The following is a 6526-nucleotide window of genomic DNA, read 5'->3' as shown; positions in this document are numbered from 1 at the left end:
CATGACGCACATTTCCTAATTTGGACATCACTCTCAGAGTTGGGAGTGTTCCCCAGAGATAAAGTGGAAGTACTGACACAAGCTTCATGAATACTTATTATAACACTTTAATTTTCTAAAATTGAAAAGCGTAATAAAAACAAAAACAGGATTTTTAAGCCTCTTTCCACTTTTATTCGAATACAAATACAAATAACTTTGCTGCCTCAACAAATACAGATGCAAATACAAATACTGGGCTCTCTGCACATCCCTAGTCACTACAGTGGACAGCTGCTCCAAGGCTGTTTTCTTATATACGCATGGGGTTTTGATGGTACAGTTGCACATCAGCCAAACCGTAGACTCTAGTGTGTCGTCCCATACGCTACCATCCACTGGCCAGCCTTTGTAAGTGCAATACAAATTTCTTAAAACCAAGATGGCCGCTTGCTGACCAGAAATGCTCAACAGCTCAGGAACATCTTGCCAATCCTTCTATAGTAATAGACTCTTGCAGGTAAATAAAATTTTGTAACATCAAGTAACAACTAAGGAGTGATACAATTGTTAAAATTTCCAAGTATTGATTTTATGTTGGGAGAAAATGACAATTAAGTTAAAAAACATTTTTTTCATTTTTTTCAACACTTAGGAAAAAAATCCTGACTGAGGTTATCATAATTCATGCATGAAAGGGTTAAATACAAACTAATAAGGGAATGGTTAACAGGTGACTGGGGGGGTGACACAAGGGCAGGCTGGGAGTGATTGGCTGAGGCACATCCAGGCAAGATGTGACGATATTTGAACACATACACAACACACGTACATAAACAGTCCATTCCTGCTTCACATTAAATATGCGCTCAACTGTCTTCTTCTTCTATTAAATTCACAGGTGTAGATATTTGAAATCCAACTGAAATTAATAACGTACATATCTGCTCACTTGTCCCGTGTTCTCTCTGAGAAAAAAATCAGAGACCAAAAAGGGGAGAAATTATATTCCAGATTCTTTGATTTCATGACGACGCCCTCCAGTTTTACATTATGCTGATTAAATAACGTTCCATCATCAGCATCACGTAGCCGGAGTCTTTATTTACATACAGCAAATCAAATCTTTGCATAAAGTGAGAACAGACGGTCACACTGAGACTGCAAACATGATTAAATCAGTCGGACTATAAGACAAAATTAAAATTCTGCACAAGACTTAAATAAAATTCAAAATAAATAAGATAAAGAGCTTATTGTTAGACCACATGCAGCTGGCAGAAATATATCATCATCAGTCAACAAGTTGTCTGATTCGTCTGTGAAGAAATCTCCACAAAAATGTTTATATTAATATTGCAAATTATAATTTTTCTTGCTGTAGTTCAGTTTACATACAGATGAACTGGAGGAGGATTATTCATATTATTGGCTTACAAATGATGTATAAAGCTTCAGTAAATGATTTATTAACCATGAATAAAGCCATTAATCAATGTTTATAAAGGGTGACTTTCTATCTTATTATCTTGATCTTAATAAAACTGAAAAAGTCGACGTTGTGTGTCCATGTGCTGCTCTGAACGCATTAACTGCTGTTTCCTTTGTTATGGAAATTCACTGTTTTTCTCCTTTAAAGATAAAAATTGTTTTCAGCCACACGCACACACTCCTTGATGAATCTGAGACGATGACATCTCATGAGTGGATTGGGCGGATTGGAAGGATTTAGCAGTCGTTCTGTATCTGAGCCATGACTGGTAGATTACAAGATCATTTAACCCTGTAATCACCACCAATCCTGTTATCTGAGGATGAAAAGGAAGGATGTGATGCTGTTGTCTGAAACCTGCTGCTGCTGCTGCTGCTGCTGCTGCTGCGTCGGTGTCGTTTCACAAAGACTCAAAGACAACAAAGGCGACTTCAAACATCTCTGGCAGCTCGAATCAGTTTACATCAGAGCATACATCACACATACATGTGTACTGTAGCATCTCCCGCTCTTTTCTTATCAGCAACAAATCTCATGTTCAGACCCAAACCAACAATGAACTGATCTACTAACAAGTATCGTCTGATACATCAAGTCAAATCAATTTTATTTGTATAGCCCAGCATCACTAATCTCAGATTTGGCTCAGGGAGCTTTACGATCTGTAGACCTTCGATTTGAATCAAGAAAAACTCCATAAAAAGCCCCTTAAATGGGGGATAAAATGGAAGAAACCTCAGGAAGAGCAACAGAGGAAGGATCCCACAGACAGGAAATAGATGTGTGTACAGAACAGAACGCAAATTACAGAAATACAACACGGACAAACTTATAATGGATTTAAAATACATATGAAGAATGAGATCAAGGGGCCGACAAACGGAATAGAACCTCCGTTTTTGTCTAAAAACGATTAAAAACCCGTCAGTGAGCCACAACGCCGCACTGGGTGACATGTTCCTTCATCACCATGAACACACATCCCACACACACACGCTCTTCTGCTGCCAAAAATACTCACTAGAGCACCGAATGTAGATTCATCCACCGCTGAAAATAGTCCCCAACAATCACACCATTTCAACCTGTTTGTTTGTTAGAAGTAATAATGTATATGTGAGGCTTTTTATAAAAGGGGAAATCATGCACATGTTCAGGTTTATATTTATATTCTGGGGCTCTACTGGAATATCTTTGCATGATTTCCAGTTTGGTTTGTAGACTGCTGCCTCTCAGTCTGGGTTTATATTTAGTGTTTCTGTCGTCGTTTGACTGTTGTTTATGTAACCGGTGGTTTCTAGCGTTGTGTTATAAGCAAGAGGCTCAGACCAGGGTGTCTTTGGAGGTGATCATTTATTCCAGTAACTGAGGACAGAAGTAAATAAAACAAATCCTCGGGTCAATTGTGATGCTAACTCAGGCTTCTACACAAATTAAATAACACAGAGATGTGTTAGCATACTGTACAAGAAGTCCAAGCTAATCAACAAACTTACACCCGTAACTCAAAGGAAGTGCACAACGTCGCTTACCTTTCCCATGAAGTACAACAACAAAAGGAGAGAGGTCATTTATAGAGGGGGGCACCCACAAAAGTGAATGTAGGGGTGCAATGAACTGAGCCTTAAATGTTCCACCTGTTGACCCTGGAGGATTAGCACGTCACGATTTAACTATTTACAGATTCTGTGTAATTATAATACATATGCTGCAGAGTTGACCCTGTTACATTCACAGACTTTATTTAGTGTCTTGGTTGTTTTGGATGTCTTTATGTTAGATCTCATAGTTTGGGTATTTTAAATGGTGTGTTGTTGTTTGCCCCATAGGGCCGATGAAGGGTGAGGCGTAACAAAATGGGGACAACCTCCTGATGAACCTGATTGGTCAGCTTCAGGAAGTTTCCTCCGGCTCCAGAGGCAACAAACTATAGTAGCAGGATTTCACTTCTTTTTGTCAACTTCTCAAATACATTCTCCTTGTCAGAGCTGAATCAGATCCAAAATCTGTGAATCTTTGGTCATGTGTGAACAATCTGACGTCATCACGAGGAGGAAGTATTGGTATCTTTGAAGCCCTGACTTTCAAATTAAAGTTGGTATTTCTACATACGTTCACCTCGAGTTTTGGAACTTGGAAACCACATTAGGAACCAATGAGTTTGGAGCTGAGAGCTGAAGACGGAGCGAATTTGAGCGACAGACTGAGAAATTGTTTGTCTTGGTTTTTTCATGACATTTGTCGACAACAACGAAAATACAAAATAACACCAGATTTAAAAGAATACACCACAGATTTAACACTGCACTCCGATAACACTGTCAGACTCACAATATGCAGCAGAAGCAGAGACGTCGTCTTTTTTATTCCAAAAATTCTTCTTCCTTGACAAAACCTGATATATTAATACATCCATAATGTTGCTTAAAATGAGGTGCAACAAAACAGAATGACACCACCTATTTGAATTTTAATTAAAACGTCAGTTAAGTATTTTGTTAACAGAGTTTGAACCAGTTTAACAAAAATAACTGAATGCAGCCTCTCTGGGATACATTCTGCATGTAGGACAGCGACTGAAAAAAGAAATTGAATTACTGCGAGACAGGAGGTGGAAAAAAAAAAAGAAAAGAAAACAAAACAAAAAGAAAACAGTGTAATAATAAAAGCGGAGACAATCATTGTCGGGTTGGAAAATGGATTCCATTTGTGTCGGCGGCACATTTCATTGTATCTCAGACAATGAGTGACACAGTTCATGGTACCGAATTCATCAATTAATCTGCATCCACCTCCATCCATTCACTCCCCCTTTCTCTCTCTCTCCCTCCTTTCTATTCTCTTCTTCTTCTATTGTATCCAAGGCGGATCTCATTTTTTTCATGTTACCGCTGAGTGGCACCTTTCCATTTTTAATCAAGGACTTCAGACCTAAAGATAGCACAGCTCTGTTATTGAATCATTCTATCCGTTTTCTGTCTTCATCATAAAGAATACATCCCATTGTTAAAAAATAGGTTCTCATTTGGAGGATCTAAATTGTAGTGCGGGAGAAGAATGGCTCTGTCATGTTACCACCACCCTCATCTCCTGTGTTCATTGTTGCTCCGCCTGCGCTGAGATTGACTTTCAATAGACGCAGAGGATAACATCAGTGTCAGAGCCAAAGCAATTCAATTTAAGAGCTCTGTCAGGTTGAAATATGATGAACTGCATTTGTCCCCGAGATTAAAACTAAATGAGTTGCTATTAGTCCAAAGAAAGGCGCCATTATTATGATCTGAGGTGACCTGAAGTGAAACGACAAGAAGAAGCAAAGGGTCAGGACATGTGAGAACTCAACAGAGAGAGAAGATTATCTCCAAGAAAATTAAAATTCCACTTTGTGTTCAAGGATGATGTGAAGACTGTGTACATACATATACACACATTACATACAAACACACACACATACATACATATACTGTATATACACTACCAGTCAAACGTTTTTCAAATCCAGTGAATAAATGGTACAAAGGTAAGTAATAAAAACTCCAACATCTAACATCTTTCAACATCTAACATCTTTTCTGCAGCAATGGAAGTAAATGAAGTCTTGAAAGTTGATGCAAAGAATTCCTACAGGTGTCCCAACTTCAGCTGAATACTTCCAAACCTTCTGTATTGGTCATCCTGGACCATTAAAGGTACCTCAGCATCCCGAGGAGCCATGCAGCATCGTCTGGTATACGCCTAGTTGGTCATGAGTTCATCCTGCAGCAAGATAATGATCCAAAACAAACCTCAGGCTGTCAGGACTACCTTTGAAGAAAAGAACATGACCGTAGGCTTCAGATCATGGAACCAGCACAGTCATCGAGCTGGTTTTGGGATGAACTGGACAGAAACATGAAAAGCAAAGCAGCCCACGAGTTCCAAACAGTGTTGGAGGAACTTTCCAAACAATATTTATCTTCCATTGTAGTAAGAATGTGTGTTCGGTCATTTGATGAGTCAAAAACTTAGATTAAAGGGGCCATATCACGCTTTTTGTGATTCTCTGTCATTTATATACTATTATGATGTTAAACATGGTCAAAGTTCCAAAACTTGAGGTTAATGTATGTAGAAACATGATCAGGATCTTCCCCCAACCTGAACCAGGTCCTGCTAGTGCCTAAACATAATCATAAAACTGTTGCCTAATACATTTATTAATATTTTCTCATTGTGTTGACAGAAAGCAGCATCGTGTTTCCATCGAGACGTATTTGTCGTTGCAGTTCAGTCGTATCTATATCTGTAATTGCAGGGTTAGTGGTGTTGTGTCAGACATGTTGGTTAAGACTTTCATGTTGAAGATGCTGTTTTCTCATCTGTTCTGAGTTAATGAGCGAGATGTTTGACCCGAGTGATCTGAATATATGTTTAATTACATCACTCATGTAAACACTGTCAGTTAAAGTAAAGAAACATCGGAGTCTTTAATCTCTGTGATTAACAGTCATTTGGTGGTTTGTTGTCAGTGTCGACACTCAGCAAGACTCACTGCAGGCTGTAGTTTATACACACTATATGGCCAAAAGTATATAGACACCACTGTGCACATGTGCACTTTCTGATTTGGGCTCCTCATTGTTCCAGACTGACCAAAACTATCTTTAACTGGGACAGAGCACATGATTATCTTTGGTCAAGAGAGGTTGCTGCAATATTTTCTCTTTCTGATGTACATTTATTTTCAGGAATAATATGTAGTATAATATAAATATGATAAAACAAAACCTACTAAAGATCCAGAAGACACCATGGAAGGAGGAGATTTGAAATACATTTAGAAACTTTGTTAAAGTCAAAGATGACAACACAAAACCAAACAAAAATGTTATTTTCAGAGAGGTCAGAGGTCCCTGTGTGCTCAATTAAGAAAGACGACGAATCATCCGATTATTAAAAAAATCATTAATTTTGATATTTTTGATTTCTTCTCTTCTAATTGGAAATATTAAACTACTGAGCAGATCTGCATTTCCCTTTACCAAGGTGATGTCACTGGAGCAATATTTATTGACC

This window comes from Thunnus albacares, chromosome 1 (assembly GCF_914725855.1).
Source record: "Thunnus albacares chromosome 1, fThuAlb1.1, whole genome shotgun sequence".
Lineage (NCBI taxonomy): Eukaryota > Metazoa > Chordata > Actinopteri > Scombriformes > Scombridae > Thunnus > Thunnus albacares.
This window is presented reverse-complemented; position numbering follows the sequence as displayed.